This window comes from Tursiops truncatus, chromosome 2, assembly GCF_011762595.2.
Source record: "Tursiops truncatus isolate mTurTru1 chromosome 2, mTurTru1.mat.Y, whole genome shotgun sequence".
Lineage (NCBI taxonomy): Eukaryota > Metazoa > Chordata > Mammalia > Artiodactyla > Delphinidae > Tursiops > Tursiops truncatus.
Genome location: NC_047035.1, coordinates 125919132 through 125941490, shown reverse-complemented (window position 1 = coordinate 125941490; position 22359 = coordinate 125919132). Strand labels below are relative to the sequence as shown.

Sequence of the window (22359 nt, the reverse complement as noted above, 5' to 3'; positions counted from 1 at the left end):
TAGAAACAAAAAAATTCATTATTTGTGATTCCACTTATGCAGAGTAAAATCAAAGCACATAAAAACACGTAAAATGTATACATTTCATGCTTGTGTATATTTTATGTTAACACCAAATATGCCAGTTCCTAATTGTATTGCATGCCTACCCATATTGCTATACTTCTTTTCACATTCATTTAGAAATCTTCTGATTCTGAATATAATGGTATATGCCAAATCATGTTTATCTTTATAAATAAAGATAAAGTTAGACCTAGAACAGCATTTATATACAGGTTTGATTCAGGTGATACAAGGTTAAAAGATTTAAATGCATTTAGTATTCGTAATAATATAGAGAATGGAGATGGTTTCTAGTAAGAATAATTTATCTTTTTACAGGATGCAATTATTGGCAAAGGTTTTTTTCCAGAAATCATTATGATCTGGGATAGGTATAAGAATCTACATTTTAAAAATGACAGAGTGCTAATATTGAAAGTGAGTTGGTGGTGGAGGACTAGAATCTCATTCTCATTTTCACACCTTGCCTTGATGTGTCCTTTATTTTTTCTGTGTGTCCCATGTGAAGACGACATTGCTCTTATGTATGTGTAATTAATCTGGGAATGAAAGGTCATGAATGGATGGGATTTAGTCTTAATAAGGGCAGTTTACAAAATATCCTTTTTAATAATAATTTTAATAATATGGTGCTTATCTCTAAGGAGCCCAAGGTGCCCTGTGGTTATATCCTCATAATTTCCTGCAAGAGTTTCAGCTATATTCTTGCTCCACTTTGTACAACTGATTTGAGGTAGTGAAGATGTGAGTCACTAAAAGTCACATGGCAATTCATTGGTATATCTAGAAATAAAATACACATTTTATAGGCTGGTCATTCTAATAAAAATTTCAGTTATAATGTCTTTTTAGTCAGTAGTTTGGATTATTTATCATGATTAATAATTTGTATCATTTAAAAATGTGTGTCTTTAAGGAAACACAATTAAAAAAAAATCTTCAAACTCCCTGTACAATTAAATGAAAGGAGCGATAGTGACCTTAAAAAAATTACTTCTAGTTTCCGTCAAATTTATTTAATACATAATTTTTCACACTATATATGTTGTGTAAAATAAGTTGTATATTTCTCTATTAGGAATAGGTTCTTAACAATATACCCCTAAGCTCTCCTCTAATTTTTTAGCATTCAGCTTTAAAATGTCTCTAATCTGAATATATAACCAGTTATTAATCAGAGAAATCCAAATGAACTAGAAGGATACTATTTTAGAAGTTTAGATGATTTCTCCCCTCCCCTGAACCTATTTATGTTTTGCTATATTAACGATTTTACCTAAAACATTCAAAATAAACTCACAGTGAGAAGTGATATTTTGGAGTTAATGATTTTAGGAAGGGTACCAATATTTAGTATTTCAGTTGTCCTAATTTTTCTAAGAACTAGTTGTTTGGATGTGTTACAGCCAAGTCACAGCTAGCCCTTGCAAACTTAGAAAAAGGCTCTTCTCCCAATTTTAGGTGGATGCTGCCCTCTGTTAGGGTTCAGGGTTTAGAGAGTGGAGAACAAACTGGATTCAGTCCCCACTTGCCTTCTCTTGGCCCTATGCCCATATGCAGGTGCAACCTCCACCATTGTTCAAAGTGCCTTGAGTCATAATGATTTCTTGCCTTTCTTTTGATAGACTTATATCATTTAAATTGTTTTTCAGGCCAGAATATCTATCATGATACCCATGAATTTGTTAGGCAGTCCCTTTTGTAGTTAGTATGGGATTATTTTCTCAGTGATATCTATGTTTCATACTTTTATTGATCATATGTTAATGTTTTTGAATTTTACCTAAAATTTATAACCAAATATAAGTCAGAGCTTTATAAAATTAAGTGTAATTGTTTGTAGGGTATGTTCTGCCTTTATGAAAGTTATATAATACAGAAAAACTGTTTTCAAGTAATAGCTATAAGTTCAAAGTAAAGTTTGTTTTCCTTATTGAATCATATCTTTAAATACTGAGTAGTAGCCATCATTAAGTTCATACAACATATTGTATTTTAAAAATGTGTAATTAGATATAGCATGTGTAATTCTGGCTGAAATGGAATGCTTTGGTCATTTTCCATAAAACAATAGTTAAATGATAGTCTTATATTAATTTAGAATTTGAATTTCTGCCTGGATTTAATTGTTTGTAAACAGTAATAAAAATATCCTATTTTACAGTGAAGAAAAATGTTCTTGTATTAAAAGTAACTGAAAGATAAATCTGTAAGAGCAAAGAATCTCTAATCACATTGAAAATTACAGTAAGATAGTCTCCCTCAAGTTCATGCGACTAAGAGAATAGCGGTTATTTTGTTTATATAGTTAATAAGGGAATGCAAGACATCATTTGTGACTGTGTGTATGTGTGTGCACACATGTGTGTGCATAAGGTAGTTGCATTGCCCAGTACTGAAATTGGGATTAAAATTATTTGGCATTGCTTGATTCTGATTTTTTAAGATCTTTTAGCAAAGTGGATGGCTATTAGGGTTTCTTGCTTATTTAGATCAATTTTTTTCCCCTTGTAGTAGATAAAAATTAGAGGACCCAAGGCAATTCGTGTTTAACTGCAATTAAAAAAAATTAACAACATGCTACTAAAAAACCAATGGGTCAACAGTGAAATCAAAGAGGAAATCAGAAAATACCTTGAGACAAATGACAATGAAAACAGAACATTACAAAATCCATGGGATGCAGCAAAAGTAGTTCAAGGAGGGAAGTTCATAGTAATATAGACCTTCCCCAAGAAACAAGAAAAAATCTCAAACAACCCAACCTACCACATAAAAGAATTAGAAAAAGAAGAAACAAAACCCAGAGTCAGTAGAAGGAAGGAAATATGAGAGGGGAAATAAATAAAATAGAGATCAAAAAGCAGTAGAAAAGATCAATAAAACCATGAGCTGGTGTTTTGAAAGGGTAAACAAAATTGACAAGCATCTAGCTAGGGTCACCAAGAAAAGAGAGAGAACCCAAAGAAACAAAATAAGAAATGAAAGAAGAGAAATAACAACCAATACTGCAGAAATACAAAAAACCGTAAGAGAATACTGTGAACAATTATATGCCAACAAATTGGACAACCTGGAAGAAATGAACAATTTTCTAGAAACATACAACCTACCAAAACTGAATCAAGAAGAAATAGATCATTTGAATGGAGTGAATACTGGAAGTGAAATATAATATGTAATTTAAAAAAACTCCCTGCAAGCAGAAGTCCAGGACCAGATGGCTTCATTGGGAAATTCTACCAAACATACAAAGAAGGACTTATACCAATCTTTCTTCCAAAAGATTGAATATGAGGGAACACTCCCAGAGTCATCCTATGAAGCCACCATCACCCTGATATCAAAACCAAAGAAACTACCAAAAAAGAAAATTACAGGCTAGTGTCTTTGGTGAATGTAGATGCAAAAATTCTCAACAAGATATTAGCAACTTGAATCCAACAATACATAAAAAAGATCATATACCACAATGAAGTTGGATTCGTCCCAGGGTCACAAGGATGGTTCAGCATACACAAATCAATCAATGTGATACACCACATTAACAAAAGACAAAAACCACATGATTATCTCAATAGATGCAGAAAAATTATTTGATAAAACTCAACATCCATTCACGATAAAAACTCCCATCAAAGTGAGTATAGAGGGAACATATCTCAACATAATAAAAGCCGTTTATGACAAACCCACAGCCAACATAATACTCAATGGTGAAAAGCTGAAAGCCTTCTTCCTAAATTCTGGAGCAAGACAAGGATGCCCACCCTCACCACTTCTTTTCAGCGTAGTATGGGAAGTCCTAGCCACAGCAATCAGACAAGAAAAGGCAATAAAAGGTATGCAAATTGGAAGGGAAGAGGTAAAATTGTCATTATATGCAGATAACATGATACTCTACATAGCAAACCCTAAAGACTCCACATAAAAACTAATATATGAAATCAGCAAGGTAACAGGATACAAGATTAATATACAGAAATCTGTTGCATTTCTTTACACTAACAATGCAATATCAGAAAGAAAGTTAAAAAAAAATCCCATTTAAAATCACGTCAAAAATACCTAGGCACATATCTAACCAAGGAGGTGAAAGACCTATGTGCTAAAAACTGTAAAACATTGATAAAGAAAATTGAAGACAATTCACAGAGATGGAAAGATATCCCATGTTCTTGGATTGGAAGAATGAATATTATTAAAATGGCCATACTACCCAAAGTAATCTACAGATTTAATACAATCCCCATCAAAAATACCCATGACATTTTTTTCACAGAACTAGAACAAATAATCCCCAAATTTGTATGGAACTATAAAAGACAAAGAATTGCCAAAGCAATCCTGAGGCAAAAGAACAAAGCTGGAGACATAACCCTCACAGACTTCAGAAAGTACTACGTAGCTATGGTAATCAAAATAGCATAGTATTGGCACAAAAATAGACATATAGATCAATGGAACAGAATAGAGAGCCTAGAAATAAACCCACACACCTATAGTCAATCTTTGACAGAGAAGGCAAGAATATACAATGGAGAAAAAACAGTCTCTTCAATCAGTGGTTTTGGGAAAGCTGGACAGCCGCATGTAAGTCAATGAAGTTAGAACACACCCTTACACCATGCACAAAAATAAACTCAAAATGGGTTAGAGACGTAAATATAAGACATGTCACCATTAAGACTCCTAGAAGAGAACATAGGCAAAACATTCTCTGACATAAATCATAGCAATATTTTCTTAGATCAGTCTCCCAAAGTAAAAGAAATAATAACAGAAATAAACAAATGAGACCTAATCAAACTTAAAAGCTTTTGTGCAGCAAAGGAAATCATCATCAAAACAAAAAAACAACCTACAGAAGGGGAGAAAATATTTTTAAGAGATGTGACCGACGGGCTTAATTTCCAAAATATGCAAACAGCTTATAAAATACAGTATCCAAAAAGAAAACCAACTCAAATCAAAAATAGGCAGAAGACCTAAGTAGACATTTCACCAAAGGAGATATACAGATGTCCAACAGGCACATGAAAAGATGCTCAACTTTGCTAATTATTAGAGAAATGCAAATCAAAACCACAGTAAGGTATCACCTCACACTGGTTATAATGGCTATCATCAAAAAGTCTACAAATAATAAATGCTGGAGAGGGTATAGAGAAAAGGGAACCTTGCTACACTGTTGATGGGAATGTAAATTGGTACAGCCACTATGGAGAACAGTATGGGTGTTCCTTAAAAAACCAAAAATAGAGCTACCATAGGATCTCGCAATCCCATTCCTGGGTGTATATCTGGAAAAGATAAAAACTCGTAATTCGAAAAGATACATGCACCCCAGTGTTCATAGTAGCACTATTCACAATAGCCAAGACATGGAAGCAACCTAAGTGTCAAATGGATAAAGAAGATGGGTGTGTGTGTCTGTGTGTGTGTGTATACACACACACACACAAAATGGAATATTTCTCACCCATAAAAAAGAATGAAGTATTGCCATTTGCAGCAACATGGATGGACCTAGAGAATATCATACTAAGTGAGGTATGTCAGACAGAGAAAGACAAATATTTATATATGGAATCTAAAAAATAGTGCAAATGAATTTATTTACAAAACAGAAACAGACTCACAGACATAGAAAACAAACTTATGGTTACCAAAGGGGAAAGGGGTGGGGAGGGATAAATTAGGAGTCTGGGATTAACAGATGCACGCTACTGTATATAAAATAGGTAAACAGTAAGGATTTACTTTATAGTACAGGGAACGATATTCAGTGTCTTAAAATAACCTATAATGGAAAATAATATGAAAATCATGTGTGTATATATATATATGTATGTGTAGATATATAACTGAACCACTTTTCTGTACACCTGAAACTAATACAATATTGTAAATCAACTATACTTCGATAAAAAAACTTAAAAAATAAATATAATAAACTTCTGATTACTCTTTTTAAAATGTCATTCTACATTTTTGAAGTCAAGAATCATAGAGTGAAAGCAGTGATATCCATAAGTGAAATTAAGAAAGCAGTTCTATTTATAATAGCATCAAAAGAATAAAGTACTTAGGAATAAATTTAACAAAAGAAGTGCAATACCTGTACTCTGAAAACTAGAAAACATTGTTGAAAGAATCTAAAGGCAACCTAAGTAAATGGAAGACATACAGTGTTTATGAATTAGAAGACTTACTACTATTAAGATTTCAGTACTCCCCAAACAAATTCAGGGCAATCCATATCAAAATGTTAGCTGGATGTTTTTGCAGAAATTGACAAGCTGATCTTAAAGTTCACGTGAAAATTCAAGATACCTTGAATAGCCAAAAACCAGTCTTTAAAAATAATAAAGTTGGAGGATTCCCATTTCCTGATCTCAGAACTTAACTACAAAGCTATGGTAATCAAGACATTTTGCTACTAGTGTAGGGATATACATACAGATTAATGGAGTAGAATTGAGAGTCTAGAAATAACCCATACAATTTATGGTGAATTGGTTTTTTTGGAGGGGGGTCTGGAGATTTTTATTTCATAAGTTTTTTTAGTTACAAAATCAATTTCTTTAATAGATACAGAGTTACTCAAATAATCTCTTCGATCTGTTTTGAGTTTTTGTTTTTGAAGAATGAATCAATTTGCTCCAAAGGTGTAGAATTTATGTGTGAAGCATTGTTTCTAGTAGTCCCTTATTTTCCCTTTAATGTCTTAGGGGTCTGTAGTGATATTTTCTCCTTCATTTCTGATATTGTATCTTCTCCCTTAGTTTGTCAGTCTTATAAGAGATTTATCAATTTATTGGCCTTTTCAGAGAAAACGTTTTTCATTTCATTGATTTTCTCTATTTTTTTCCCTTTTCAATTTCATTTACTTCTACTCTTATATCTTCTTTCTTTCTTTGCTTTGGGTTTATTTTGCTCTTATTTTTCTAGTTTCTTAGATTGGCAGCTATGATTGTTAATTTGAGACATTTTTACTTTCTAATGTAAGCCTGTGAAGTTGTACATTTCCTTCTAAGCACTGCTTTAGCTGCATCCCGCATATTTTGCTATGTTCTACTTCATTTTTGACCAGTTAAAAACGTTTTCTAATTTCCCTTCATTCATGAATTATTCTGACTTGTATGGTTTATTTCCCAAGTATTTGGAGATTTTTTTGTTACAGATTTTAGTTTTAGTGGGACACCTAGATATACACATGTAAATGAACAAAGTTGTTTCCTAGCTTTACACCATATACAAAAATTGGCTCAAAGTGGATCAAAGACTTAAATGTAAGAGCTAAAACCATGTAAACTTAAGTTTTCAAGACCTTGAATGAGGCAGTGGTTTCTTAGATATGACACCAAAAACGCAAGCAACCAAAGAAGAAATAAGACATACTGAACTTCGTCAAAATTAAAAACTTTATCCTTCTGGGGACACTGTCAAGATAGTGAAAAAACAGCCTGCTGAATGGGAGAATATATTTGCAAATCATATTTCTGATAAGGGTCTAGTATCCAGAGTATATAAAGAACTCTTACAAGGTAACAATGACAAGCCAAATAACCCAATTTACGAAAGGATTTGAAATATACGTTTCTCCAAAGAAGATATACAAATGGCCAATAGGCTCATGAAAAGATGCTTTATATCATTAGTCATTAGAGAAATGCAAATGAAAACTACATTGAGATACCACTTCACATCTACTAGGGTAGTTGTAATAAAAAAGACAATAACAAGTGTTGATGAGGGTGTCTGAAATTGGAACCGTTGTACATTACTGGTAGGATGGCAAAATGGTTCAGACCCCTTGGAGCACAGCCTGGTGGTTCCTCAAAAAGTTAAACATAAAGTTACCACGTGACCCAGCAATTCTCCTCGTAGGCATATACCCAAGAGAATTGAAAACATATCCACACAAAAATCTGCATACCACTGTTCATAGCAGTTAATAGTTAACTAATGGAAGCAACCAAATATCCATCAACTATTGAATGAATAAATAAAATGTGGTATATCCATAAAATACAACATTATTCAGCCAAAAAAGGAATGAGGTACTGATAATACTTAACATAGATGAGCCTTGAAAACATTATGCTAAGTTAAAGAAGCCAGACACAAAGGGCTGCATATTGTCTGATTTCATTTTATGAGATGCCTCAAATAGGCAAATCTGTAGAGTCAGAAAGTAGATAAGTAATTTTCAGGAGTTGGGGAGAGGAAGGAATGGGGATTGATAGCTAATGGGCATTGGGCTTCTTTTTAGGATGATAAAAATGTTCTGGAATTATATTAGGGATGGTTGCAAAAAAAAACCCAACAATGAACTCTGAATTGTACACTTCTAAAAAGGTGATCTTAATGGCACACATCAATTATAACAATTAAAAATCACCTAGAAATGAAAACAGTGGCCTACTTCTGATATAAGTTATCATCAAACCAGGATATCCTTGAGAGTGAGGAGTCTCGCTTAATAATTATACCCATACAATAAACATAAAGCTGGCTGTCCCAGGTACACCAGAGTGTATGTTCTCCCTGCTTCTTGGTGTGTTTAAGCTATTTTCTTTCTCACATAGAAGACAGAGATATAAAATTTTTCTTGTCCTTCATTATCGAATGTGGAAAAAGAAAAAGACTAAGACAGCCATGTTATTCAAGGAAATAGAGAAGGTATTTCTCTATGGAAATGAATGTAAATGTGTGTATGAAGTGCAATGTGTAGCTATAATACAATTAGATATTTATTCATTTATATGATTTTGTCACTTAACTGTCACACATAACCAACCAGTGTTTGAATGAATAAGAAGTTTAGTGCTGTAACATAATAAAACAGTTGCTCTGAGCTAGGGATGTGCATCATAATAATATGTGGAGCTTTGAAAAATTACTCTTGCTTGGACATCAGTCTCAATTATGATTTGATAGTTTTATTGTGGGGCCAGGGTAAGTTCATGCATGCAAAATATATGTTATAGCTGCTCAGTTGAATTTAGTATCCATTTAATTTGAGAGCCACTGCATTAAATCAGAGTTTTATTGATTCATTTATTGAAATATATAGTTATTACTGTTTGGTGGATAAATAGTAAACAGCTGTAGGACCTGAGAGAACCTTAGTCTAAACAATACCCACCTACCTTTTTCCCACCCAGGGCTAGCCCTGTTGGTAATCCAGAAATTGTGATTCCTCTACTCCTCCAAGAACAGAGATTGGGAGGAATCTTATTTATTTATTTATTTAGGTTACATTGAAGCAGGAGCAGTAGTGGGAAGTAGGTAGAGGCTCAAGTTCCTTTGCAAATGCTTGAAACTTATATCCTTGGCAGACAGGGAAGGGTATTTTCATCACTGTGTGGAATAGGAGGGATTGGAAGATGGAGACCTTGTAGGAGGTCTTTCATTTAGCTGATAACTGCCCACAGCCTTTGTTTTTTGACAGCCCATTTTAGCACCAGATAAATTGCCCTCTGATGGTGGAATTGGGGGAGGACATAGTGTAATGTTGTGGTTTCTCTTGTATAGCCACACATAGTTTAGAAGACATTATCTTAATGCTAGACTCATGAAATTGGAGTTGCGTTGCTCCTTGAAGATTTTGCAGTTTAGCTTATTTAGTGATGGATCATATATGTACAAAAATGTCCCCATGACATTTTTAATTGATAGCCTTTCTTCAGCCACTGCTTAAATTGTCCTACCGGTGATGCTATACTGTTATACTACACATGGCATTAGAGCCAAAATTTTAACTCTGCCTCCTTGTGCTGACTTTGGATGAGAGCTAACCGTTTTGGCCTCAGTTGCTTCACCCTAGAAATGGAGCAAATGCTAACTGCCTCACAGGATGATTGTGACTACTAAATGAGGTACTGTACATTAATTTCTGACACAGCTGTTGGTACATGTAGACATTGGATAAATGTTAGTGACCTGTAAGTAGTTCAGTGAAGAACAGCTGACTGCCTTCAAAAGGTTGGCTTTTAGAGAGTTTTCACAGCCTGGGGCCTGAAATCTTTCTTACACTTTGATTTATTGCTTCCATTTGTTAACTTAGCAATTGTTTGTTAACCATCTGTTTTTGGGCTAGGCACTTCGGTAGCTTCCGAGGTTTTAAGGGCAAATGCAGCAGACTTAATCCTCTCCCTCCCTGAGCTTACAGTCTGGCAGGGGGAAAAAGAAATTAAACATTCATTTGTACAAGTAATTTATTTGTGGTAAATGCCATAAAACAGAAGTACAGAGAGCCACAGAGGAGAGCGCAGCAACAGGGATGCAGAGGGAAAAGCAGAGAGATTCCCGCACAGAGGATCGGTGCCGACCGGCACTCACCAGCCCAAGAGGCTTGTCTGCTCGCCCGCCGGGACAGGCGGGGGCTGGGAGCTGAGGCTCAGGCTTCGGTAGATGCAGGGAGAGGACTGGGGTTGGCAGTGTGAAAACAGCGTGAAGTGCACCATGGCTAGCCAGGAGGGAGTCCGGTAAAAAGTATGGACCTGCCGAAGAGATAAGAGACTTTTCCTTGCCTCTTTGTTTCCTGGTGCTCGAAGAGCACTGCTTAAAGCAGCTCCAGAGACAGGCGGAAGCCGCAGCTATCATGGCAGACCCCAGAGAGGGGCACGAGTTTCTAAGGCTGCTGCTGCCGCCACCAACAAGACTGTGTACGAGCACAGGTCACTATCCACACTTCCCTTCCCTATCCACACCTCCCCTCCCAGGAGCCTGTGCAGCCCACCACTGCCAGGGTCCCGTGATCCAGGGACAACTTCCCCAGGAGAACGCATGGCGCGCCTTAGGCTGGTGCAATGTCCTGCTGGCCTCTGATGCCGCTGGCTCGCCCTGCATCCATAACCCTCCCTCCAGCCGGGCTGAGTGAGCCAGAGCCCCAGAATCAGCTGCTTCTTTAACCCTGTCCTGTCTGAGCAAAGAACAGACGCCCTCAGATGACCTACACGCAGAGGCGGGTCCACATCCAAAGCTGAGCCACAGGAGCTGTGGGAACAAAGAAGACAAAGGGAAATTTCTCCCAGCAGCCTCAGAGCAGTGGATTAAAGCTCCACAATCAACTTGAGGTACCCTGCATCTGTGGAATACCTGAATAGACAACGAATCATCCCAAATTGAGGAGGTGGATTTTGGGAGCAAGATATATTATTTCTTCCCCTTTTTCCTCTTTTTGTGAGTGTGTATGTGTATGCTTCTGTGTGAGATTTTGTCTGTATAGCTTTGCTTTCACCATTTGTCCTAGGGTTCAGTCCGTCTGTTTTTTTTTTTACCTTTAAAAATTCTTTTCTTAATAATTATTTTTTATTTTCATAACTTATTTTATCATACTTTATTTTAGTTGATCCTCTTTCTTTCTTTCTTTTCTTTCTTTCTTTCTTCTTCCTTCCTTTCTTTTCTCTCCCTTTTATTCTGAGCCGTGTGGAGGACAGGCTCTTGGTGCTCCAGCCAGGCATCATGGGTGTGCCACTGAGGTGGGAGAGCCAACTTCAGGACATTGGTCCACAAGAGACCTCCCAGCTCCACGTAATATCAAACGGCAAAAATCTCCCAGAGATCTCCATCTCAATGCCAAGACCCAGCTTCACTCAACGTCCAGCAAGATACAGGGCTGGACACCCTGTGCCACGCAACTAGCAAGACAGGAACACAGCCCCATCCATTAGCAGAGAGGCTGCCTAAAATCATAAGGCCACAGACACCCCAAAACACACCACCAGACGTAGACCGGCCCACCAGAAAGACAAGATATAGCCTCATCCACCAGAACACAGGCACTAGTCCGATCCACCAGGAAGCCTACACAACCCACTGAAACAACCTTAGCCACTGGGGATAGACACCAAAAACAATTGGAACTATGAACATGCAGCCTGCAAAACGGAGACACCAAACACAGTAAGATACACAAAATGAGAAGACAGAAAAACACACAGCAGATGAAGGAGCAAGGTAAAAACCCACCAGACCTAACAAATGAAGAGGAAATAGGCAGTCTACCTGAAAAAGAATTCAGAATAATGATAGGAAAGATGATCCAAAATCTTGGAAATAGAATTCAGAAAATGCAAGAAACATTTCACAAGGACCTAGAAGAACTAAATATGAAACAAGCAACGATGAACAACACAATAAATAATATTAAAAATACTCTAGAAGGGATAAGTAGAATAACTGAGGCAGAAGAACAGGTAAGTGACGTGGAAGATAAAATAGTGGAAATAACTACTGCAGAGCAGAGTAAAGAAAAAAGAATGAAAAGAACTGAGGACAATCTCAGAGACCTCTGGGACAACATTAAATGCACCAAGATTCGAATTATAGGGGTCCCAGAAGAAGAAGAGAAAAAGAAAGGGACTGAGAAAATATTTGAAGAGATTATAGTTGAAAACTTCCCTTATATGGGAAAGGAAATAGTTAATCAAGTCCAGGAAGCACAGAGAGTCCCATACAGGATAAATCCGAGGAGAAACACACCTAGGCACATATTAATCAAACTATCAAAAATTAAATACAAAGCAAACATACTAAAAGCAGCAAGGGAGGGATTCCCTGGTGGTGCAGTGGTTGAGAGTCCGCCTGCCGATGCAGGGGATACGGGTTTGTGCCCCGGTCCGGGAAGATCCCACATGCCGCGGAGTGGCTGGGCCCGTGAGCCATGGCCGCTGAGCCTGCGCATCTGGAGCCTGTGCTCCACGACAGGAGAGGCCACAACAGTGAGAAGCCCGCGTACCGCAAAAAAAAAAGAAAAAAAGCAGCAAGGGAAATACAACAAATAACACACAAGGGAATCCCCATAAGGTTAACAGCTGATCTTTCAGCAGAAACTCTGCAAGCCAGAAGGGAGTGGCAGGACATTCTTAAAGTGATGAAGGAGAAAAACCTGCAACCAAGATTACTCTACCCAGCAAGGATCTCATTCAGATTTGATGGAGAAATTAAAACCTTTACAGACAAACAAAAGCTGAGAGAGTTCAGCACAACCAAGCCTGCTTTACAAGAAATGCTAAAGGAACTTCTCTAGGCAAGAAATACAAGAGAAGGAAAAGACCTACACTAACAAACCCAAAACAATTAAGAAAATGGTAATAAGAACATACATATCGATAATTACCTTAAATGTAAATGGATTAAATGTTCCCACCAAAAGACACAGACTGGCTGAATGGATAAAAAAACAAGACCCATATATATGCTGTCCACAAGAGACCCACTTCAGACCTAGGGACACATACAGACTGAAAGTGAGGGGATGGGAAAAGATAATCCATGCAAATGGAAACCAAACGAAAGCTAGAGTAGCAATTCTCATATCAGACATAATAGACTTTAAAATAAAATCTGTTACAAGAGACAAAGAAAGACACTACATGATGATCAAGGGATTGATCCAAGAAGAAGATATAACAGTTTTAAATATTTATGCACCCAACATAGGAGCACCTCAATGCATAAGGCAAATACTAACAGCCATAAAAGGGGAAATCAACAGTAACACAATCATAGTAGGGTACTTTAACACCCCACTTTCACCAATGGACAGATCATCCAAAATGAAAATAAATAAGGAAACACAAGCTTTAAATGATACATTAAACAAGATGGACTTAATTGATATTTATAGGACATTCTATCCAAAAACAGAATACACATTTTTCTCAAGTGCTCATAGAACGTTCTGCAGGAGAGATCATATCTTGGGTCACAAATCTAGCCTTGGTAAATTTAAGAAAATTGAAATCGTATCAAGTATCTTTTCCGACCACAACACTATGAGACTAGATATCAATTACAGGAAAAGATCTGTAAAAAATACAAACACATGGAGGCTAAACAATACACTACTTAATAACGAAGTGATCACTGAAGAAATCAAAGAGGAAATAAAAAAATACCTAGAAACAAATGACAATGGAGACACGACGACCCAAAACCCATGGGATGCAGCAAGGGCAGTTCTAAGAGGGAAGTCTATAGCAATACAATCCTACCTTAAGAAACAGGAAATATCTCAAATAAACCACCAAACCTTACATCTAAAGCAATTAGAGAAAAGGGAACAAAAAAACCCCAAAGTTAGCAGAAGGAAAGAAATCATAAAGATCATATCAGAAATAAATGAAAAAGAAATGAAGGAAACGTTAGCAAAGATCAGTAAAACTAAAAGCTGGTTCTTTGAAAAGATAAACAAAATTGATAAGCCATTAGGCAGACTCATCAAGAAAAAAAGGGAGAAGACTGAAATCAATAGAATTAGAAATGGAAAAGTCGAAGTAACAACTGACACTGCAGAAATAAAAGGATCATGAGAGAATACTACAAGCAACTCCATGCCAGTAAAATAGACAACCTGGAAGAAATGGACAAATTCTTAGAAACGCACAACGTGCCGAGACTGAACCAGGAAGAAATAGAAAATATGAACAGACCAATCACAAGCACTGAAATTGAAACTGTGATTAAAAGTCTTCCAACAGGGGCTTCCCTGGTGGCGCAGTGGTTGAGAGTCCGCCTGTCGATGCAGGGGACACGGGTTCGTGCCCCGGTCTGGGAAGATCCCACATGCCGCGGAGCGGCTGGGCCCATGAGCCATGGCCCCTGAGCCTGCGCGTCTAGAGTCTGTGCTCCGCAACGGGTGAGGCCACAACAGTGAGAGGACTGGGTACCGCAAAAAAAAAAAAAACTTCCCAACACACAAAAACCCAGGACCAGATGGCTTCACAGACGAATTCTATCAAACATTTAGAGAAGAGCTAACACCTATCTTTCTCAAACTCTTCAAAAATATAGCAGAGGGAGGAACACTCCCAAACTTATTCTACAAGGCCACCATCACTCTGATACCAAAACCAGACAAAGATGTCACAAAGAAAGAAAACCCCAGGCCAGTATCACTGAAGAACATAGGTGCAAAAATCCTCAACAAAATACTAGCAAACAGAATCCAATGGCACATTAAAAGAATCGTACAGTATGATCAAGTGGGGTTTATTCCAGGAATGCAAGGATTCTTCAATATACGCAAATCAATCAACGTGATACACCATATTAACAAACTGAAGGAGGAAAACCATATGATCATCTCAGTAGATGCAGAGAAAGCTTTCGACAAATTCAACATGCATTTATGATAAAAACCCTGCAGAAAGTAGGCATAGAGGGAACTTTCCTCAACGTAATAAAGGCCATATATGACAAACCCACAGCCAATATCGTCCTCAATGGTGAAAAACTGAAACCATTATCACTAAGATCAGGAACAAGACAAGGTTGCCCACTCTCACTACTGTTATTCAACATAGTTTTGGAAGTTTTAGCCACAGCAGTCAGAGAAGAAAAAGAAATAAAAGGAATCCAAATCGGAAAGAAGTAAAGCTGTCACTGTTTGCAGATGCCATGGTACTATACATAGAGAATCCTAAAGATACTACCAGAAAACTACTAGAGCTAATCAATGAATTTGATAAAGTAGCAGGATACAAAATTAATGCACAGAAATCTCTGCCATTCTTATATACTAATGTTGAAAAAGCTGAAAGTGAAACTAAGAAAACACTCCCATTTACCATTTCAATAAAAAGAATAAAATATCTAGGAATAAACTGACCTAAGGAGACAAAAGACCTGTATACAGAAAATTATAAGACACCGATGAAAGAAATTAAAGATGATACAAATAGACGGAGAGATATACCATGTTCTTGGATTGGAAGAATCAACATTGTGAAAATTACTACCCAAAGTAATTTACAGATTCAGTCCAATCCTATCAAACTACCACTGGCATTTTTCACAGAAGTAGAACAGAAAGTTTCACAATTTGTATGGAAACACAAAAGACCCCAAATAGCCAAAGCAGTCTTGAGAACGAAAAACGGAGCTGGAGGAATCAGGTTCCCTGACTTCAGACTATACTACAAAGCTACAGTAATCAAGACAGTATGGTACTGGTACAAAAGCAGAAATATAGATCAATGGAACAGGATAGAAAGCCCAGAGTTAAACCCACGCACATATGGTCACTTTAGCTTTGATAAAGGAGGCAAGAGTATACAGTGGAGAAAAGACAGCCTCTTCAATAAGTGGTGCTGGGAAAACTGGACAGGTACATGTAAAAGTATGAGATTAGAACACTCCCTAACAGCATACACAAAAGTAAGCTCAAAATGGATTAAAGACCTAAATGTAAGGCCAGACACTATCAAACTCTTAGAGGAAAGCATAGGCAGAACACTCTATGACATATATCACAGCAAGATCCTTTTTGACCCACCTCCTAGAGAAATGGAAATAAAAACAAAAATAAACAAATGGGACCTAGTGAAACTACAAAGCTTTTGCATAGCAAAGGAAACCATAAACAAGACCAAAAGACAGCCCTCAGAATGGGAGAAAATATTTGCAAATGAAGCAACTGACAAAGGATTAATCTCCAGAATTTACAAGCATCTCATGCAGCTCAATAACAAAAAAAAAAAACCCAATCCAAAAATGGGCAGAAGAGCTAAATAGAAATTTCTCCGAAGAACATATACAGATTGCCAACAAGCACATGAAGGAATGCTCAACAATCATTAGAGAAATGCAAATGAAAACTACAATCAGATATCATCTCACACCAGTCAGAATGGCCATCATCAAAAAATCTAGAAACAATAAATGCTGGAGAGGGTGTGGAGAAAAGGGACCAGTCTTGCACTGTTGGTGGGAATGTAAATTGATACAGCCAGTATAGAGAACAGTATGGAGGTTCCTTAAAAATCTACAAATACAAGTGCCATACAACCCAGTAGTCCCACTACTGGGCATATACCTTGAGAAACCCGTAATTCAAAAAGAGTCATGTACCAAAATGTTCATTGCAGCTGTATTTACAACAGCCGGGACATGGAAGCAACCTAAGTGTCCATCAACAGATGAATGGATAAAGAAGATGTGTCACATATATACAATGGAATATTACTCAGCCATAAAAAGAAATGAAATTGCGTTATTTGTAGTGAGGTGGATGGACCTAGAGTCTGTCATACAGAGTGAAGTAAGTCAGAAAGAGAAAAACAAATACCATATGCTAACACATATATATGGAATCTAAGACAAAAAAAAAAGTCATGAAGAACCTAGGTGTAAGACGGCAATAAAGACACAGTCCTACTAGAGAATGGGCTTGAGGATATGGGGAGTGGGAAGGGTAAGATGTGACAAAGTGAGAGAGTGGCATGGACATATATACACTACCAAGTGTAAAATAGATAGCTAGTGGGAAGTAGCTGCATAGCACAGGGAGATCAGCTAGGTGCCTTGTGACCACCTAGAGGGGTGGGATGGGGAGGGTGGGAGGGAAGGAGACGCAAGAGGGAAGAGATATGGGATCATATGTATATGTATAAGTGATTGACTTTGTTATAAAGCAGAAAGTAACACACCATTGTAAAGAAATTATACTCCAATAAAGATGTTAAAAAAATTTTGTTTTTAAAACCAAAAATACAAGTGAATGTTGTTTAAATAAATGATTCAAGCTCTATGTTCCCAGAATTCTGTGGGAATGGGACTTTGAATAGGATAACTGAGCAGTCCCTGTTACTATTTAATTTTCAAAAATTGCTTAGCGTTGGAAGTCATTTACATGTTCGTTTCATCTTTTTGCGCTTAGTAAAGAGCTGTTTCGTTTTCATGTTGTACTTTTAGAACTAATAAAAAAAAAAAGAGAAGTACAGTGTGCTTTGAAAGTGTGTTCCAACATCGTTTGGAACATTTCTTGGAGGAAATAATGGTAATACTGAGACATAAAGGATGTGTAGGACTCTTAGTAAGAGGAGTTGTTTGGGATGAGACCTAGCAAGAGATAGCAAGCTGGTAGTATGTATAAAGGCCCTGTAGCGGAAAGGAGTTAGCTTTCTAAGCATGGAAAGGCCTGTGCTCAGAAGTTTACTGGGCAAGAGAAAGAGTGGGAGGGGAAGAGGGTGGTGGGTAGAGACAGGGCGAAGATTAGGTAGGGCTTTCTAGGCCATGTTACAGGCTTAGACTTTAAGAACAGTGGCAAGTGACATTACTGCATTTTAAAATCGATCTAATGAAAATGGGGAAGTTGGATTGGAGAGAAATAAGAATGCCTGCTGAGACCAGGTAGTGGGCTATTGCACGGTCTAGGCTAGAGTGGTTAGTCACTGTTCCTGGAAATGGAGTACTGTGCTGTGACTGGAGACATGAGTTGGAACCAGATGGCTTTAATCTTGTAGGCAGTGTGGAGTCAGTGGAGATTTTATAAGTGGGAATGATTTGGCTAGATAAGATGTTTAAAAAACATAACAGGTAGCAGTGTAACCATTGGATTGGAGCACAGCAGGAATGATGTGTATACAGAAAAGAAATAGACTTGATGTGTTTGGTTTTAAAAAACGTTGGATTTCAAGATACCTGTAGGACATCCAGGTTGAGTAGTTGAGAATGTGGTTGGGAATAGAGGGCCCTTAGGACAGCCATGTGGTTCTGGTGTTCAGGTGGTGGCTGAGGCCTTTGTAGTAGGTTGATAACCTTAGTTCCTGGTATTTGTCTTTTATGCATATTTCACAACAGTTTGAATGCATTTGTTATGATTTTCTTAACATTTGTAAACTTGTTTGTGCTGCATACTAAGGTAGGTACTTTATATATGTTATCTCTTAATTCTTACACGTGTATGAGCATTATTATTATTATAATATTTTAAAGATGTGGCTGTTGAAGCTTAGAGAAGTTGAATAACTTCCTCGAGGTTACACATGTAGTAAGTGGTGGAGCTGAGGTTTGAATCCAGGCGGGCTCACTGCAGAACCTGTCCTCTTAACCACTACCATAAGCTACTCTGTGATTTTTGAACCAAACGAATAAACAAAACTGAGAATGACTGAATGAGAAAGCATTTATTGAACTTTTATGGAAGACCTGTGTATACTATACATTGATTGTGCTATAGATGCTTTAATATACTTCCTCATTTACGTTAACATTCACATGCTCTGTGAAGTATTTGGTATCTGTTCCATTTTAAAAATGAACAAACTGTGGCCCAGAGAGATTAAGTGACTTGCTCAAGATCATTAGTTAATGGCAGGGCCAGGGTTTAAAATTGGCTCTTTTGACTCCAAGGCTAGTATATTTGCTATTTTACTATTTAAAAATAAGGACTGTGTTGACTTAAAAATGAGAATTTTTCCCTTGGGGAACATGATTGAATTTAATGGTTATGTATCAAACTACAGTCTTGTTCTTACAAATAAATTATAGATCTTCAATGTTTAAAATTATGTGTTGAACTTAGAGGATAAACAGCTGAGATAATTAAAATACTTAAAAATAATAACTTTTACTTGAAAGTGAAGTAAAGCCTTTTACTTCATTAAAATTATTTTAGAAGAGATAGAATGGGAAAATACTATCTAGCAAATTCATGTCCATTTTATAATACCTCTGAAGAAATCAGACAAAATTACAATACTGATATCTTGACTAGCTTTTCATTGTCAGTAGATAATTGTTAGCACTTGTAAAGGCCTACATCTTGATCTTAATTCAGTCATTTAATTTCATTCTTTTTGTTTTTCCCTTAGTTTTGAGAGGACAAATGAACATTGAGGTAATGAGGTGACACAGTATAAATGCATCTTAAATAGTGGCTTCTCTTAACACCAGAGTTCAAGACTTTTATTTTACCAGTACTTGTTACTGCCTACTAAAAATCAGTGAAAGGCAATTAAAATAAGTATTAACTGTTTCACTGCTTCTTCAGGATCTCGGTTTGGAATAAATATTCTTTTTCAGTAAGCCCTTTTCAGAAAAGCTTAGTCTGAGGCACATTCTAAAAAAAAAAAAAAAAACAAATCACCTGTCAGCTGCCTCCCTTTTATGCTGTCAGTTGATGATGTAGAATGTCTTTTGGGTACTGAATGCCAGTAAAATAATGCTATATTCATGTTTCCTTTGGTTCATGGATACTCTAATGAGAGCTGTAGCCATGGGGTTTCTTATTACAGTGAAGAACAAACCTATCTCACTATGCTGGCAGAACCGTTCTGAAACAGATACTGGATTTTGATTGGTTGGCTGGATGTGAGAGAATTTTGAAGCAGTTTTTTAAGGTACTTTGGAATTTTAGAAAGCAATGAGTAGCTAAATCAACAAGCTTACTGTTCCACTATCTCTATCTTTGTTACAGTCATTTATTAATCTGCCTTTAAATTTGCATATGATTATGATCTATGTATATTATAAGAGTTGGTTGCTCAGCTTGTTTTTTAATAAATTTATTTTTTTAATTTATTTTTGGTTGCATTGGGTCTTCATTGCTGCACACAGGCTTTCTCTAGTTGCGGCCAGTGGAAGCTACTCTTCCTTGCAGTGTGCGGCCTTCTCATTGTGGTGGCTTCTCTTGTTGCAGAGCACGGCTCTAGGTGCCTGGACCTCAGTAGTTGTGGCTCGTGGGCTCTAGAGCGCAGGCTCAGTAGTTGTGGTGCACGGGCTTAGTTGCTCCGTGGCATGTGGGATCCTCCCGGACCAGGGCTCGAACCTGTGTCCCCTGCATTGTCAGGCGGATTCTTAACCACTGCGCCACCAGGGAAGTCCCTGATTGCTCATCTTTGAATGCTGCCTTCTGTCACCCAATACTATTGTTGTTTAGCAGTCTTTAATTGTGTGCTCAACTCACATCATTTCTTGTAAAGACTGCTATACTGGGTGCTTGTAGATACTAGAAACAGTGAGCTTTCTTTAGACTGCATAGGAAAATCTTTCATTTTTTTAAGCTATATATGTGTTTTATTGTATGGTCTATATTTACTTACAAGGTATTTTTGTTTTCTATTTTTAGCTTTCTGTATTATCTGGTATTTTGACTTAGAAGGTTTTGGCCTTATGAGCATTTGCACATCTTTTTTATGTCTAGAATAAAAATTACAAAATGAAGCGATGGATCGAAAGAATATTTATGATTTGATGTGAAAATAACCTAACTGAAATATTTTTAAATGATCTATAATTTACTTGTCTTTTTGGGAGAGATTATAATCAGCTCTTAAACTGTCAGCATTTATGCATCAGGTAGGATGCTTTCTGTTCCAAGTAACAGAGAGGCTAATCAAAACAGTAAGGATTTTATCATCTCATATAACAAGAAGTTCAGAGTTAGGGTGGTTCCAGGATTGGTTAACCTAGATCCCTCTTCTGTCTTTTCTGTGCAGTTTTCATGTTCTACTGTTTCGTTCTGAATTTCTTGATTTAGTTGTCCTTCCCTACTAGTATAGTCCCTAGGCAGTGTGTGGTTGACCTAGACTGTGTTTATGCCCATGAGGAGAAAAAAATGCTCTGGATTGCTTCTAAATATCCTAGTTTATTTTTGCTTTCATCTTTTATTTTCATCATTGAAACTAAAAGAATATGAATTTTCTTCTAAATACCTAATGATGTTTATTTTTCAATTACATATATAATTAAGGAAAATGAACATTAAAAAAATCATAGAGAATAACAAGTGTTTCTCTGTAGTCAGAAGCCCCTCAGACAATAAAGAATCCTGTCAGTAAATCCAGTTCACTCATTGTGATGTCTGTGGTATAAAATTAAAATGTGTTAAAGAGAGTAAATGCTCATGATGAAAATACAGTGTATGTAAATCATGAACTTTCAATCCAGGTAAATTAAAAGATAATTCTTCCTTTCATAAAAGAGAATCACCATTTTCTTCCAGATAACTACCTTTTCCTCTCATTGTAAGTTTTTTTATAGGTTTACAATATCTGACGTATTTCTCTAAATAGTAAGTTAGCAGAATTTAAAATTGATCTTTTGTTTGTTTATGTACTTCTGTTTTGGGGCTTCGCTGTTTAGATGTTCCCTAGGTGGCAGCCAAGCCTAAGCTGCCCTCATTAATTTTATGATCAACAAATGGGTACTTGGAGTTGGAATATTGAATAATGACTATAAATTTTTAAGCACCTGATATTTGCCAAGTGCTAAACAGGTACTTTATCTCGATGAATCCTCACAAAACCCTATGTGAAATATATTATTCCCATTTTACAAATTTGAAAACGAAGGGTAAGAGAAATTTACTTGACTTTAGTCCAGAGTCATGTATCTAGTAGACAACTATGATATCTGGTAAGTAGACAGGAATTTGTATTTGGGTGTCACCAGGGGGGCCTCTCTCACATGTTTTATACTGTCCCCCAATCTTTCTTGTGGGCAGATAGAAAAGAATACTAACACCCCTTTGTTTGGGGTTTCCAGAGATTTTAA

The 22359-nt window shown here is 36.7% G+C and overlaps 1 protein-coding gene across 13 annotated transcripts in view; it reads left to right on the top strand.

Annotated features, from left to right (window-relative positions):
* The window catches only part of MEF2A (myocyte enhancer factor 2A), a 178455-nt gene that overhangs the window by 36774 nt on the left and 119322 nt on the right, over positions 1 to 22359 (top strand). For 2 of the 13 annotated variants that reach the window (XR_012330249.1, XR_012330248.1), the window contains exon 1: positions 3 to 22359. This exon is cut by the window's right edge and continues 13053 nt beyond it. The exons of the other annotated variants lie outside the window; for them this stretch is intronic. The gene's annotated coding sequence lies outside the window, so the exon portion shown is untranslated. Of the gene's footprint in view, positions 1 to 2 lie in introns of those variants that run through there. 13 annotated transcript variants of the gene reach the window in all.